This window comes from Triticum aestivum, chromosome 7D (genome assembly GCF_018294505.1).
Source record: "Triticum aestivum cultivar Chinese Spring chromosome 7D, IWGSC CS RefSeq v2.1, whole genome shotgun sequence".
In the NCBI taxonomy this organism is placed as follows: Eukaryota; Viridiplantae; Streptophyta; class Magnoliopsida; order Poales; family Poaceae; genus Triticum; species Triticum aestivum.
The window spans coordinates 312,824,450-312,842,815 of NC_057814.1; positions in this window are offsets into that span (position 1 = coordinate 312,824,450).

Genomic DNA, 18,366 nt, shown 5'->3' on the forward strand with positions numbered 1-18,366 from the left:
CTAACAATATGTGAACTGAAACTAAAATAAACTTTATTGCATTTGATTATTCTATAGTTGTAGAATATTTCTTGATATGAGTAGCATGCATAGTGCATGTTGATATGGGTGTTTTCCCTTGCATGATGGCATGGCCAGGTGGCATAGAAGCATGTTGAGCGAATTGAAGTTATTGGAAATTGAATATGAGTAACATGCATAATGCATGTTAATATAAGTGTTTTCTCATGCATGTGGCATGAGGAGGTGGCATAGTTGCATGTTGAGAAAATGGAAGTTAGTGGGGATCAACTATTTAGGTATATGGGATAGGATACGATGACCCTTTGTGCCCTTGGTGCAAAAATCAAATGTAACAGAGTAGCTAGGCAAACTATTTATTGTTTTTTCATTCCCATAAATAAGATTGAATTGAATATGATTGTAGGCGAAAAATAACCACCCTACTGATTTTTCAAGAAGATCCGCCGAGTACACTTGATAGTGTTCGATAGATACGCCAGGTTTGGCCCGCTGGCCTGCATCAAATCTGTCGCCCTCATAAAAGTTAGGTGCTGCTTTAATAAAGAACAATTAAGTTAGTATAACGAGTGTGGAATAGTGGTGGTAGGATTTGCGAGATTGTCCTAGGCAACTGAGAACAAGATCGGTAATCATTATCGTATTTTTATACGAGCGAGAGGCATGGGCTAACATACTTTCCGTAATCGGATCATATGCACTTATGATTGGAACTCTAGCAAGCATCCGCAACTACTAAAGATCATTAAGGTAAAACCCAACCATGGCTTTAATCCCATACACAACAATCCCCTTTCTTGGGTTTAGGCTGCTGTCACCCCCGCAACCCACCATAAGCAAATCATGAACATATTGCAACACCCTACAGCAGGAATCCCCCATGTGTGCGTAGCACAGAAGGCACCATAGGATAACACCAAAATAGAACATGCAACTCAAGCCAATCAAGATCATCAATCAACCCATAGGACAAAAAGAATCTACCCAAACATCATAGGATGGCTCATCATTAGATAATAATATATAGCATAAAGCACCATGTTCAAGTAGGGGGTATAGCGGGTTGCGGGAGAGTGGACCGCTGATAATAGATGAGGGAAGGTGATGGAGGTGTTGAGGGAGATGACGGAGTTGTTGGAGTATATCGCCGTCACATGATGATTCCCCCGGCGGCGTTCCGGCACCACCGGGAGAGAGGGGGAGTGACCCCCCTCCTTCTTCTTCTTCTTACTTGCCCCCCTGACGGTGTCCTGGACTAGGGGGTCCTAGCCCGGCTAGACTAATGTATGGGCCGGACCACCATCATGTTAATGAGGAAGGACTCCAGAGGCCTTCAATGTGCGGCGACCGAATACTTGACATGTACTTCAAGTATATCTGATTAGATTCGGCATGTAAATCCTTAGATGGAAACCGACCATGTGTAACCCAAGATACTGCTGGTGCCTATATGAACCAGAGGGTTTAGTCCATGGAGACCATTAATACATTCGTCGTCATCATACCCCTAGGGTTTAGACCACAACTCACGATCTCGAGGTAGATCAACTCTGTACTTCGATACATCCATAATATAAGCAAGAGTAGGATGTAGGGTTTTACCTCCATAGAGAGGGCCCGAACCTGGGTAAACGCTGTGCGTTCTTTCTCTTGTTACCCATCGATCCGATCTAACAACTCGGGCCCCCGAACCCGAGGTCTGCCGGTCTTGACACTGACATTGGTGCTTTTATTGAGAGCCCGTTGTTGGATCGCTAAGGGTCGATGGCCTCGCCAATTGGTGATCAGAATTCCCTCGACGCCATAGGCACATCAACGGCTCTCGCCAACGGGCCATTTAAGGGCCTGCCAGATCCTAAATCGCGCCCCTTTGAGGTGACAAAGCGCGACCAGGAAACCTGCTTGGAGCTTTACACTCCTTTTACGAGCTCGACCAACGGAACCCTGTTTAAGGGGACCTTGGATCCGAACTCTCCGATGATGAATAAACACATAACCAATCAGCTAGGTGAGGTTGGCGATTCAGATGAAAAACCAAGCCTAGAAACCTCCTCCTCCGTGCACTCTCCCTGCAGGGGACATGAGGGCGCCTCGAAGCCCCCCGACTAGATTAATTTTTTAATCACACCCACCGCCCACATCGAGTACTTCCCAGGAAACTCGAGGCCTGTAAGTGCATCAAGTGCCCCCTTAGTGGTTTTGAAGTATTGAAGAAAAATAAGTTGAGGAACTAATGTGTTTGTGAGTATACACAGGAGAAAGAGTCCCTGAAGATTTGGTTTAACACATGGAAGATGACCCCTAAAAATGGAATTCTTCAAGTGAAGAATTTGGTGATGAAATTGGCATGGCCTTTGAAGAAATTGATGTGAAGACTTTGAAGCTTGAAGACTTTCGTTTTCATAGTTTCCTTTTCTTCTTATTTGAGTCATAGGAAAAACCGTACTATGAAAGGGGGAGGCTTTTCTTACAAAGTGATGCTCAAACCTACTCAAACCCATACACAAAAGCCACTTCGAGTGAAGCCTTTGGAAATCTCCAGTACAACTGACGCATTTGCTAGCGGCAGTGACGAAGTTCATCTGATCACTGATGAATTTGGTCAGGCTGAGGAGTTAGGAGTTCGCCAGTGCGATCTGCCTAAAAGTGAGGAAATTGACTGCCCTGTCGAATTTGAGAGTTCAAATTCCGACCGTTGCTGCGCCGCATGCTAGCTGTCAAGTGGATCCTTATCCTGAAAACAGTCGAATCAGAGAAGGGCATTTATGACAATTCATGTCGGGTTACTATAAATAGCCGCCCCCACAACCACTTGTTGGCTGGCTGCTCCAAGAGAACTTGACGCTTATCATTTGAGAGCAACCCATTCTCTGATGACTTTGAGAGAATCCTAACTGAGGAAAAACCGAGAGTCAAAGTGATTGAGCATCACTGAAGAGATTGATCTGTGTGATCCGACGCATGTTACCTTTGAAGATTGTCATTCTTCCAGACGGTTAGGCGTCAAGTTCTGAGTACACCAAGAGTCATTGTGGTGTGCGGTGAACAAGTCTATGAAGGTTTTGGAAGTCTAACTTGAAGACTTACCATGAGTGATTGGGTGAGGTCTGCGGGCCTTAGCTCAAGAACGGTGAGGACTATGTGTCCTCTGAGTTGCGACTCAGCTGCCTCAACCATATGTACAGTTGATGTAGCAACTGGAACTGGTCTACCAAATTGCATTGTCTTCACCGAGCCAACCTGGTTTCAAATTCCTCACCCTCTCTTACTTTATTTCGCTGCTGAAGAATTTGTGATCCGTGCTCTGACGAACTTGAATTGAAGAATTTCATCAAGCAATCTTTTATTTCTTCAGTTCATATTCTTCATGCTTGTATGACCATATGATTGCATGCTCTTCACTCTTACGTATCCTAATTACATGTACTCTGATTCTGTGATGACTTATGCTCCCTTGCATTTCTATTTCTTCACTCTGATTTTCATCAAATTCTTCAGAGTTTGACGAATTTCTAAAAATTTCCCATTCACCCCCTCTGGGAGATAACCCGCGCTTTCAATTGGTATCAGAGCAAGGTACTTCCTTATTCTGTGTGATTTTGATTTAACCACCTTGAGTTTTAGTTATGTCGACCGCAGGTATGATCAAGGTTTCTGCTGCGCGCCCCATCTTCGATGGCACAGACTATCCTTACTGGAAGAACAAGATGCGCATGCATCTTGAGGCAATTGACAACGATCTCTGTTTTGTCGTTAAGAACAATGTTCCCACTGTTGCTCCTAGCATCAAGGCTGCTGATGTGAAGAGATTCAAGCAACTCGACTCTCAAGCGAAGAACATCGTATGTGAACATCGCAACAAAGGGCTGGATGGCCGAGTGAGTGCACTGGAAACATCAAAGTTGATCTGGGATAGGCCCTCCAAGGTCAATGAGGGAGTTTCCACTCAGCGTGACTCTCGAGTTGATGTGCTTCGCAATCTCTTCAACCGCTTCAAGAGGCTTGATAATGAAAATGTTCAACAAAATTTTGATTGCCTCACTGCTATCTCCAATGGGCTACATGCACTAGGTGCTGCTGACATTACTGACCACGAGGTGGTGAGGAAATTGCTGAGGTCTTGACAGCTCCTTCGATACCCTTGCCCTGATGATTCAAGAGCGTCCTGATTACATGTCACTTGATCCCGCTGATATTCTTGAGAGGCTCAATTCTCATGAATTTTAGCAAGATGAGAAGAGGGATATGTATGGTCCGAACTATGGATGGCCTTGCGCTCTGAAGGCAAAGGCTAATGCAAAGGCAATTTCTTCATCTGAAGAAGAAGAAGTTTATGAATGCAGTACTGATGATGCTGAGGAAATTGGAAGAGAACTGGCTATGCTTGTGAGGAAGTTCCAGAAGTTCTCCAAAAGGAACCGCTTTGCAAAGCCTTCAAAGTATGATTCGAAGAACACTGAAGCTTATGCTCGAGAATACGACAAAAAAACTTGCCACAAATGCAAGAAGCCAGGCCATTACATCGCTGATTGCCCCCTCTAGAAAAAGGTGTCAAAGAAGAAAAAGTCTAGCAAGGATGACGATTTTGATGAAAAAAAGAAGAAGTCGTCAAAGTCTTCATTAAAGTCCTCATCAAAGAAGAAAAGCACCTCTGGCAGAGGTCGCGCTTTCATTGGGAAAGGAAATGGATTCTGAGGAAGAATCTAAGGAAGCTGAGGAATCTAACTCTGAGGTTGCAAGTTTGCGCTACTGAGTTCGTCAGCAAGTCCATCTTCGATCATGAAGACAAAGGTGACTCCACCAACTCTGAAGACTGTGCTGATGACTACGCTCCCACCTATTGCTTCATGGCAAGAGGTGCCAAGGATGATACTCCAAAAGCTACGAAATGGGTTCTGGATAGTGACTGCACCAATCACATGACTGGTGACAGGAATCTCCTCACCAATGCTCCCCTTGCTCCATCTCATCTGAAGCATATCACCTACGCTGACAAAGGAAAAAAGCAAGGTATTGGGTCTAGGTAAGGTTGCTATCTCAAAGGACCGACACATGGAAAAGGTGATGCTTATCGAGTCCCTAGGATACAACCTCATGTCTGTCTCAATGCTTTGTGATCTTGATATGATTGTCATCTTTGGCAAATATAGATGCATTGTGCTAATGGAATCTGACAAGTCAAAAGTCTTCGAAGGCTTTAGGAGAGGTGATTTGTACATTGTAGATTTCTCTCTAGGCCCTCAACCAGCTACGCGTCTACTAGCAAAAGCCTCAGAGTGCTAGCTATGGCATCGACAACTTGGACATGCTGGCATGAGGAATTTGAGCATAGTTGTCAAGAATAAGCACATCAGTCGAGGGCGTTAAATTCGTCAAAGATCACCTTTGCAGTGCTTGTGAGGCTGGAAAGGTGACCAGATCCAAGCACTCCGTGAAGACAATCATGACCACTACTCGTCCCTTTGAATTACTTCATATGGATCTCTTTGGTCCCACTCATTATGCTACACTAACAATTGCAGCATCACTTTATGGATTCGTCATAGTTGATGATTATTCACGTTACACCTGGTTGCATATCATTACCTTCAAGACCGAAGTGTAGGGTGTCTTCATACGGTTTGCCAGTCGTGCCATGATGAATTATGGCATCAAGATCAAGCATATCAGAAGCGACAACGGCTTCGACTTCAAGAACATAGGACTTGATGACTATCTTGATGAACTTGGTATTACTCATGAGCTATCTGCTCCTTATACTCCTCAGCAGAATGGAATTGCTGAGCGCAAGAACAGGACACTCGTCGAGATGGCCCACACTATGCTTTATGAATACAAAACACCTCGTCGATGGTGGCCTGAAGCAATTGATACTGCTTTTCACATCATCGATCGGTATATCTTCACAAATTCCTCAAGAAGACTTCATATGAGCTTCTCACTGATAAAAATCTCAATGTAAGTTATTTCAAAGTCTTCGATGCTAAATGCTGGATTAGAGATCCCCATCGCAATTCCAAATTTGCACCAAAAGCATATGAGGGTTTTATGCTTGGTTACGGAAAGGACTTGCACGCCTACAGAGTCTTCAACACCTATCACAACAAGGTTGCGGAAACTGTAGATGTGCGGTTTGATGAAACTAACGGCTCGCAAAGAGAGCGCCTGCCTCCTGTGATAGATGAAATGACTCCCGAGGAATCTATCAAGCTGATGGGCACTGGTGAAATAGTGCCTAGTGAAGAAATAGCTAAAGAAGAAGTGATCATTCCTCGTCATGAAGAATATGCTACCACTAAAGAAAATGACTCTAAGGAAAATGCTCAACCTCAACAAGGCCCTCGTCCAGGTCATCCACGAGTGGTGAATGAAGTGTAGATTGAGAATATCCTTGACAACATCAATGAACCTGGTCCCCTCACTCGCTCAAGAGCTTCACATCTAGCTAACTGTTGTGGGCATTTCGCATTTGTCTCTATCACAGAGCCCACCAAAGTTGATGAAGCATTTCTGGAGCCTGAGTGAATTCAAGCCATGCAATAAGATATGCAACAATTAGAGTCAACAATGTGTGGGAGCTTGTGAATTGTCCGGGTCCATGCAAACACAATATCATCGGCACTGAGTGGATCTAACGCAACAAGCAAGACGAAAATGGCCAAGTGGTAAGAAATAAGGCCCATCTTGTAGCAGAAGGCTACACACAGGTTGATGGTATTGATTTCACTGAAACATTTGCACCTGTTGCTAGGCTTGAATCTATTCATATATTGCTTACATATGCTAACCGTCACAATATTCTCTTAAATAAAATGGATGTGAAAAGTCCATTCCTCAATAGTAAGCTTGAGGAAGAAGTATATGTAGCTCAACCACCAGGTTTTGAGGATCCAAAGCATCCTGACAAAGTCTTCAGACTGAACAAGGCTCTCTATGGCCTCAAGCAAGCCCCACGGGCTTGGTATGATACTCTGAAGGAATTCCTGAAGAAAAAGGGGTTCAAACCGTACTCTTTTCACTAAGTCTTATGATGGTGAACTGTTCATATGCCAAATATATGTTGATGACATTATCTTTGGTTGCACTAACAAGCGTTTCAGTGATGAATTTGCATATATGATGCGTGAAGAATATTAGATGTCTATGCTGGGAGAATTGAAATTCTTTCTTGGTCTACAAATTCGTCAACAACCCAATGGCATGTTCATTTCTCAAGAGAAATACCTCAAAGATTGCCTGAAGAAATTCGGCATGCAAGATTGCAAAGGCCTCAAAATTCCAATGCCTACTAATGGTCAACTCAGCACTAACAAAAATGGTAAAGATTTTGATCAGAAGATATATCACTCCATCATTGGTTCGCTTCTTTACATATGTGCATCTAGGCCAGATAGTATGCTTAGCATTTGCATGTGTGCCCGATTTCAAGCGACACCGAAGGAATCACACCATCAGGCTGTGAAACGAATTCTTCGATATTTAGCTCACACACCAACACTTGGATTATGGTACCCCAAGGGCTCATCTTTTGATCTAGATGGATTTTCTGATTCTGATTACGCCGGAGATTGTGTGGATCGCAAGTCTACATTAGGCACATGCCATTTCCTCAGACAATCTCTTGTTTGTTGGTTGTCAAAGAAGAAGACTAGCATGGCACTTTCCACAGATGATGTTGAATACATTGCCGCTGGTGCCTGCTGATGTTGAATACATTGTCTGTGTTTATCTTGTGTTCTTCAGTTCTTGGACTAGCTACTATGCGTGCCCAGTCCAAAAAGTCCGAATCCTTCCACAGTACGCCTTGGGCCTCCTTTTATATGTCAAAGGGGTCGCCACAGTGGCACACAGGAGGTGGAAAGTATCTACAGTGTACAAGTTTATTGCCTGACACCGTTGGACAAACGCATTTAATGCGCTGCCTGCATGCCCACTTACTTTATCGGGGACGGCAACAGAGCTCGTCCCGTCCGTCGCCGCTTCATCTTGCTTCGACGCACGTCCAAGCTGACGAGGCATGTAGAATGCTGGCTAGCTGGTCGCCGTGCTGGTGCGGTGACAGGGCCTTCACGAAGATCTACATGCCACCACGCAGGTGCTTGACCAGTTGGCTTAGAAGCTGCATGCTGCCACGCATGCGCTTGCCTAGTTGGTGGGCTGGTTGCCACGTCGAAACGGCCACGGGGGAGCGGAACTTTGGTAGGTGCGGGCCCGGCCGCGACCCCACAGATGCCCCCGGCAAGGGTCTTGCCGGGGTCTCACGGCCGTCCCCGGCAAGGATCTTGCAGAGGGTCTTCGTCTTCTGGTTCTTATCTAGACTCGCAGGCCTTTGGTCTTCACAAAGATCTGCATGCCACCACGCAGGCGCCCCTGAGTCTTGGCCTCGACGTTGTCGATGGTGTCGGAACTCTCAGGCTCAAGGGTGGCGGCCTTGCTGGTGTTGGGCAAGTCGCCCCGGCAAGGCTCTTGCCGGAGCTATGTAGGCTGCCCCGACAAGGGTGTTGCCAGGGGAAGTCCATCTTGCCCCTTTGCTCTTCATGCCTCTGGCTTGAGTGCTGCCTTGGCAGTCTCGTACCTTTCCTTCCTCTGCCCCACCAAGCCTGGCCGTAGGTGTGGCTACGACTGCCCGTGCACAAGTAAATGGGTACAGAAAGGCCCCTACTTTTGTACATCGAAACCATGATCTTCATGATAGAGAGTCTCCTATGTTGTCACTTTCATATACTAGTGGGAATTTGTCATTATGGAACTTGGCTTGTATATTCCAACGATGGGCTTCCTCAAAATGCCCTAGGTCTTCATGAGCAAGCAAGTTGGATGCACACCCACTTAGTTTTCTTTTTGAGCTTTCATAAATTTATAGCTCTAGTGCATCCGTTGCATGGCAATCCCTACTCACTCACATTGATATCTATTGATGGGCATCTCCATAGCCCATTGATATGCCTAGTTGATGTGAGACTATCTCCTTCTTTTTGTCTTCTCCACAACCACCTTCTATTCCACCTATTGTGCTATGTCCATGGCTCATGCTCATGTATTGCGTGAAAGTTGAAAAGGTTTGAGAACATCAAAAGTATGAAACAATTGTTTGACTTGTTATCGGGGTTGTGCATGATTTGAATATTTTGTGTGATGAAGATGGAGCATAGCCAGACTATATGATTTTGTAGGGATATTCTTTGGCCATGTTATTTTGAGAAGACATAATTGCCTCATTAGTATGCTTGAAGTATTATTGTTTTCCTTGTTTTAGAGTTTCGCAGAAAAGGAATATTAAACGGAGTCCAAACGGAATGAAACTTTCACGAGGATTTTTCTTAGGCCAGAAGACATCCAGAGGACTTGGAGTACACGAGGTGGCCTCAAGGACGGACTCGTGACTCCACCGACCTATTTCTTCCGCCTATATATTCTCAAATATTCCAAGACCTACTAGGAGAGCCTGGAAAACACTTTTCCACCGCTGCAACCTTCTGTACCCGTCAGATCCCATCTAGGGGCCTTTTCCGGCGTCCTGGCGGAGGGGGATTCGATCACAGAGGGCTTCTTCATCAACACCATTGCCTCTTCGATGAAGCGTGAGTAGTTTACCACAGACCTACGGGTCCATAGCTAGTAGCTAGATGGCTTCTTCTCTCTCTTTGATTCTCAATACCATGTTCTCCTCGATGTTCTTGGAGATCTATCCGATGTAATACTCTTTTGCGGTGTGTTTGCCGATATCCGATGAATTGTGGATTAATGATCAGCTTATCTATGAATATTATTTGAATCTTCTCTGAATTCTTATATGCATTATTTGATATCTTTGCAAGTCTCTTCGAACTATCGATTTGGTTTGGCCAACTAGATTGGTTTTTCTTGCAATGGGATAAGTGCTTAGCTTTGGGTTCAATCTTGCGGTGCTCGATCCTAGTGAAAGAAGGGGAACCGACACATATTCTATTGTTGCCATCGAGGATAACAAGATGGGGTTTTCATCATATTGTTTGAGTTTATCCTGCTACATCATGTCATCTTACTTAATGCGTTACTCTGTTCAATGAACTTAATACTCTAGATGCAGGCAGGAGTCGGTCGATGTGTGGAGTAATAGTAGTAGATGCAGGCAGGAGTCGGTCTACTTGATACAGACGTGATGCCTATATTAATGATCATTGCCTTAGATATCATCATAACTTTGCACTTTTCTATCAATTGCTCGGCAGTAATTTGTTCACCCATCGTAATAATTTATATCTTGAGAGAAGCCACTAGTGAAACTTATGGCCCCCGTGTCTATTTTCCATCTTCATAGAAAAGTGCAAAGTTGATAGTTAAGCACTTCTCCCATTGCAAGAAAAATCAACCTAGTTGGCCAAACCAAATCGATAGTTCGAAGAGACTTGCAAAGATATCAAATCATGCATATAAGAATTCAGAGGAGATTCAAATAATATTCATAGATAAGCTGATCATAAATCCACAATTCATCGGATCTCGGCAAACACACCGCAAAAGAGTATTACATTGAATAGATCTCCAAGAACATCGAGGAGAACTTTGTAAGTTTGTATTGAGAATCAAAGAGAGAGAAGAATCCATCTAGCTACTAGCTATGGACCCGTAGGTCTGTGGTAAACTACTCACGCTTCATCGGAGAGGCAATGGTGTTGATGTAGAAGCCCTCCGGGATCGAATCCCCCTCCGGCAGGACGTCGGAAAAGGCCCCTAGATGGGATCTCATGGGTACATAAGGTTGCGACGGTGGAAAAGTGGTTTCATGGCTCCCCCGGATGTTTTTGGGGTATAAGAGTATATATAGGAGGAAGATCCAGGTTAGGAGGTCAACGAGGGGCCCACAAGGTTGGGGGCGCGCCCTCCACCCTTGTGGCCGCCTCGTGGCTCTTCTGACTTGCACTCCAAGTCTCCTGGGTGTCTTTTGGTCCAAGAAAAATCAGCGCGAAAGTTTTATTCCGTTTGGACTCCGTTTGGTATTCCTTTTCTGCGAAACTCTAAAACAAGGAAAAAAAGAACTGGCACTGGGCTCTAGGTTAATAGGTTAGTCCAAAAAATCATATAAAATAGCATATTAATGCATATAAAACATCCAAAACAGATAATATAATAGCATGGAACAATAAAAAATTATAGATACGTTGGAGACGTATCAAGCACCCCCAAGCTTAAGTCCTGCTTGTCCTCCAGTAGGTAAATGATAAAAACAGAATTTTTGATGTGGAATGCTACCTAACATATTTATCCATTAATTCTCTTTATTGTGGCATGAATGTTCAGATCCGTAAGATTCAAAACAAAAGTTTAATATTGACATAAAAACAATAATACTTCAAGCATACTAACAAAATAATTATGTCTTCTCAAAATAGCATGGCCAAAGAAAGCCTATCCCTACAAAATCATATAGTCTGACTATGCTCCATCTTCATCACATAAAATATTTAAATCATGCACAACCCCGATGACAAGCCAAGCAATTGTTTCATACTTTTGATGTTCTCAAACTTTTTCAACTTTCACGCAATACATGAGCGTGAGCCATGGGCATAGCACTATAGGTGGAATAGACGGTGGTTGTGGAGAAGACAAAAAGAAGGAGATAGTCTCACATCAACTAGGTGTATCAACGGGCTATGGAGATGCCCATTTATAGATATTAATGTGAGTGAGTAGGGATTGCCATGCAACAGATGCACTGGTGCTATAAGTTTATGAAAGCTCAAAAAGAAAACTAAGTGGGTGTGCACCCAACTTGCTTGCTCACGAAGACCTAGGGCAATTTGAGGAAGCCCATCATGGGAATATACAAGCCAAGTTCTATAATGAAAATTCCCACTAGTATATGAAAGTGATATCATAGGAGACTCTCTATCATGAAGATCATGGTGCTACTTTGAAGCACAAGTGTGGTAAAAAGGATAGTAACACTGTCCCTTCTCTCTTTTCTCTCATTTTTTTATTTTTTTATTGGACCTTCTTTCATTTTTTTGGCCTCTTTTTTTTCGTCCGGAGTCTCATCCCAACTTGTGGGGGAATCATAGTCTCCATCATCCTTTCCCCACATGGGACAATGCTCTAATAATGAAGATCATCACACTTTTATTTACTTACAACTCAAAAATTACAACTCGATGCTAGAACAAGATTTGACTCTATGTGAATGCCTCCGGCGGTGTACCGGGATGTGCAATGAATCAAGAGTGACATGTATAAAAAATGATGAACGGTGGCTTTGCCACAAATACGATGTCAACTACATGATCATGCAAAGCAATATGACAATGATGACGCGTGTCATAATAAACGGAACGGTGGAAAGTTGCATGGCAATATATCTCGGAATGGCTATGGAAATGCCATAATAGGTAGGTTTGGTGGCTGTTTTGAGGAAGGATATGTGGTGGGTTTATGGCACGACAAAAGTTGCCTGGTACAAGAGAGGCTAGCAATGGCGGAGAGGTGAGAGTGCGTATAATCCATGGACTCGACATTAGTCATAAAGAACTCACATACTTATTGCAAAAATCTATTAGTCATCGAAACGAAGTACTACGCGCATGCACCTAGGGGGATAGATTGGTAGGAAAAGACCATCGCTCGTCCCCGACCGCCACTCATAAGGAAGACAATCAAAAAATAAATCATGCTCCGACTTCATCACATAACGGTTCACCATACATGGATGCTACGGGAATCACAAACTTTAACACAACTATTCCTCAAATTCACAACTACTCACTTAGCATGACTCTAATATAACCATCTTCATATCTCAAAACAATCATAAGGAATCAAACTTCTCATAGTATTCAATGCACTTTATATGAAAGTTTTTATTATATCCCTCTTGGATGCCTATCATATTAGGACTAATTTTATAACCAAAGCAAATTACCATGCTGTTTAGAGACTCTCAAAATAATATAAGTGAAGTACGAGAGGTTATCAATTTCTATAAAATAAAACCACCGCCGTGCTCTAAAAGGATATAAGTGAAACACTAGAGCAAATTTTGCCTAGCTCAAAAGATATAAGTGAAGCACATAGAGTGTTCTAATAAATCACTATTCATGCGTGTCCCTCTCAAATGGTGTGTACATCAAGGATGATTGCGGCAAACTAAAAAGCAAAGACTCAAATCATACAAGATGCTCCAAGCAAAACACATATCATGTGGTGAATAAAAATATAGCCTCAAGAAAAGTTCCGATAGACTAAGACGAAAGAGGGGATGTCTTCCCGGGGCATCCCCAAGCTTAGGCTCTTTGGCCTCCTTGAATATTACCTTGGGGTGACTTGGGCATCCCCAATCTTAGGCTCTTGCCACTCCTTATTCCATAGTCCATCAAATCCTTACCCAAAACTTGAAAACTTCAGAACACAAAACTCAACAGAAAATCTCGTAAGCTCCGTTAGTATAAGAAAATAAATCACCACTTTTGGTACTGTTGTGAACTCATTTTTTATTTATATTGGTGAAATATCTAATGTATTCCAACTTTTCCATGGTTCATACCCCCCGATACTAGCCATAGATTCATCAAAATAAGCAAACAACACGCGAAAAACAGAATCTGTCGAAAACAGAACAGCCTGTAGTAACCTGAATAGTTCGCATACTTATGTAACTCCAAAAAACCCTGGAAAATTAGGACATCCTAGGCAATTTGTATATCAATTTACTGTAAACAATTCATGATTTTATCACGCTTCTGTGATTTTAAACAATTCTGGGACTGAGTGCAAAGTTTCTGTTTTTTTTAACAAGATCAAATCAACTATTACCGTAAGCTATCCCAAAGGTCTTACTTGGCACAAACACTAATTAAAACACAAAACCACATCTAACCATAGGCTAGATGATTTATTCAAAGCAAAACAGAACCTAAAAAGTAAAAACATAAAATAAAATTGGGTTGCCTCCCAACAAGCGCTATTGTTTAATGCCCTTAGCTAGGCATTGATAATTTCGATGATGCTCACATGAAAGACGAGAATTGAAGCACAAAGAGAGCATCATATAGCATGTGAAAAACACATCTAAGTCTAACATACTTCCTATGCATAGGCATCTTATAGGCAAACAAATTATCATAGCAAGCAAAACCTAGCATATGCAAGGAATAGGAAAGAAACAATAGCAATCTCAACATAACGAGAGGTAATTTAGCAACATGAAAATATCTACAACCATATTTCCCTCTCTCATAATAATTACATGTGGGATCATAATCAAATTGAACAATATAGCTATCATATAAAATATTCTCAACATGATCCACATGCATGCAAAGTTTACACTCATCCAAAATAGTGGGGCTATCATCAACTAAAGTCATGACCTCTCCGAACCCACTTTTATCAAAAACTTCATAAGATTGAACATTATCCAAATATGTGGGATCTAAAGTTGACACTCTTCCAAACCTAGTTTCAATATTATTGCAAACATTATTATCAATCTCATATTCATCATGGGGCTTAAATAAATTTTCAAGATCATAAGAAGAATCACCCCAATCATGATCATTGCAACAAGTAGTGGACGTAGCAAAACTAGCATCCCCAAGCTTAGGGTTTTGCATATTATTAGCACAATTGATACTAATAGAATTTATAATAACATCATTGCAATCATGCTTTTTATTCAAATATCTATCGTGAATCACTTCATAAAGTACTTCATCATAAGTTTCTGATTCACGAATTTCAAGCAAAACTTCATAAAGATAATCTAGTGCACAAAACTCACTAGTAATTGGTTCATCATAATTGGATCTCTTAAAAAGATTAGCAAGCGGATGAGGATCCATAAATCTTAGGTTCTCTGATTTGCAATAAATTCATGATTATTCCAACCAAACGAGCAAACGAGCCAAATAAGACATCAAGGCAAGCGAAAAGACGAACGGAAGAAGGGAAAGTCTTTTCGAAAATTGTTTTAGAAGTGGGGGAGGGGAAAATGAGAGGCGAATGGCAAATAATGTAATGCGAGAGATGAGAGTTTATGATGGGTACTTGGTATGTCTCGGCTTGGCGTAGATCTCCCCGGCAACGGCGCCAGAAATTCTTCCTGCTACCTCTTGAACTTGCGTTGGTTTTTCCTTTGAAGAGGAAAGGGTGATACAGCAAAGTAGAGTAAGTATTTCCCTCATCTTTTGATAACCAAGGTATCAATCCAGTAGGAGACAACGCGCAAGTCACCGAATACCTGCACAAACAAACACCAACTTGCACCCAACACGATAAAGGGGTTGTCAATCCGTTCATGGTTATTTGCAAAGTGAGATCTGATAGAGATGGATAAACGGTAAAGTAATATTTTTGGATTTTTGGTTTATGGAACAGAAAGTAAAAGATTGCAAAGTAATGGAATAGTGACGGAAATTGGCAAGTTAACGGGAAACTAATATGATGTAAAATAGACCCGGGGGCCATATGTTTCACTAGAGGCTTCTCTCAAGATAGAAATTATTATGGTGGATGAACAATTTACTGCCGAGCAATTGATAGAAAAGCGCAAAGTTATGACGATATCTAAGGCAATGATCATGAATATAGGCATCACGTCCGTGTCAAGTAGACCGAAACGATTCTGCATCTACTATTATTACTCCACACATCGACCGCTATCCAGCATGCATCTAGAGTATTAAGTTCATAAAGAACGGAGTAACGCATTAAGCAAGATGACATGATGTAGTGGAATTAACTCAAGCAATATGATGAAAACCCCATCTTTTTATCCTCGATGGCAATAATACAATACGTGCCTTGCTGCCCCTACTATCACTGGGAAAGGACACCGCAAGATTGAACCCAAAGCTAAGCACTTCTCCAATTGCAAGAAAAACCAATCTAGTTGGCCAAACCAAATCGATAGTTCGAAGAGACTTGCAAAGATATCAAATCATGCATATAAGAATTCAGAGGAGATTCAAATAATATTCATAGATAAGCTGATCATAAATCCACAATTCATCGGATCTCGGCAAACACACCGCAAAAGATCGAATAGATCTCCAAGAACATCGAGGAGAACTTTGTATTGAGAATCGAAGAGAGAGAAGAAGCCATCTAGCTACTAGCTATGGACCTGTAGGTCTGTGGTAAACTACTCACGCTTCATCGGAGAGGCAATGGTGTTGATGTAGAAGCCCTCTATGATCAAATCCCCCTCCGACAGGACACCGGAAAAGGCCCCTAGATGGGATCTCACGGGTACAGAAGGTTGCGGCGGTGGAAAAGTGGTTTCGTGGCTCCCCTGGATGTTTTTGGGGTATAAGAGTATATATAGGAGGAGATCTAGGTCAAGAGGTCAACGAGGGGCCCACAAGGTTGGGGGCGCCTCCTCCACCCTTGTGGCCACCTCGTGGCTCTTCTGACTTACACTCCAAGTCTCCTGGTCCAAGAAAAATCATCACGAAAGTTTTATTCCGTTTGGACTCTGTTTGGTATTCCTTTTCTGCGAAACTCTAAAACAAGGAAAAAACAGGAACTGGCACTGGGCTCTAGGTTAATAGGTTAGTCCCAAAAATAATATAAAATAGCATATCAATGGACATAAAACTCCAAAACAGATAATATAATATCATGGAACAATAAAAAAATATAGATACGTTGGAGACATCAGCGACTGCAAGTGTCGTGCCTGAAGAACCTGCGAGGGTGACTGCATCAGTCACGCCTGATGAAACTGCTCCAACCAGTTCCTTAGTAACAACTCCAACAACGACTTCATCTTTGAAGCTCATCACCCTTCCTTCTGCATTAGAAGTGAAGAAGACAAAGGCTACTAAGCAAGAAGCAAAGAAGAGAAAGGCGACTGCTCGACCTGTGCCTGAATCTGTGAAGAAATTAAAGAAGGCAACATTGTCTTCAATTGTCATTCCTATTGATGCAATTCCAATTTCATCAGCGCCCCCATCACGTAATTTGGAAGATCTTCAAATGGTTCCATATGAGGTGGATTATCAAATCCCTCAGGCTGATGAAGATGATGAAGAAGATACCAATTCTGCTGCTACCATAGAGCAAATGGATGAAGAGATTGAGGTTGATGCTAATGTATCAATGCCTTATGAAATTGTACAGACTCCTCAGCGAGCTCCACTGAGTGAAGAAATGGAAGAGGATGTGGCCATTGACGGTGCAACAACGCCCGTTCTTCATGATGAATTTTGGGAAGCAGCTCACCCTAATTCACCCGTCACCACTCCCCTCACTCGAGAGCCTCAGCCGCCTGTGCGCACTGAAGAAATACACACTGGCTCTAAAGAACAACAACCATCGCTCCAAAGTATTCCTAAAGAAATTCCAGCTGCAGCAACTGATGACATTGCTCATGATGACCCTGATGTTGATGTCATCAATACGTCTCCTCCGCGTGCAGATTCAATTCCCTCAGCAGACACGGATACAGTTCCAACTGCCATAGCTGAGGAAGTTGCCCGAGCTCTTGCTGTACAGATCCAAATGATTCAACCGGGTCTCCACGACCAATACTTGATGTCAGAACAAAACGACAAAATCTTCAACCCGTTCCCGTGATGCCCAATATTGGCAAGGGCCTCAAGCGGTCAAAGTTTGATAGTGCCAAATTCTTCAAAGAGAAGAATTTCTTCATTGGCGAGTCACCCTATGACTTGGCAAAACTCAAGCGTTTGAGGTTCTGGACTAGAACGCACACGAACTTCTTCTCACAAACCAGAGCTTCTCACAAGAAGCCTTGTGGTTCCGCTAGGGAATGTGTCACCTTTGTGGACGAAATGACATTCGTTGCCTCTTCTCGCCTTGAGTATTTTTCTAGAGGCAACATAGAACAATAGGAGTGTCATGTTATAACTTGTAATTATTCAGGGTTCATTTAGACATTTTTATACATTAACTGAGTTTTCAGGTCATTTAATGTGCATAATTCAAATTCGAACTACATGCACATGCTCTAGTTCACCAAAATGGTTTGAAAAATCACATATATGTCCTTGGGTGCATGTTTAGGTGCCATGAAAGATATTGGAATGAATTTCAAACACCTCGGCATCGTGGCACGACCGCAAACATTGAGAAACTTGGTTTTTAACTTCCTGTAAATGCAAAGCTCGTCTGAAATTCATGAAACTTGGCATGGTATCTGATACATCCATTTTGCATCATGTTTTCCTACTGTTATTTATGATGTTTTATCCATAATAATGCTTTTTGGAGTAATTCTAATGCCTTTTCTCTCATAATACGCAAGGTACACACAAAGAGGGGGAATTCTGGCAGCTGGAAATCTGGACCTGAAAAAGCTGCGTCAGGCCACCTATTCTGCACAACTCCAAACAAGCTGAAACTTCA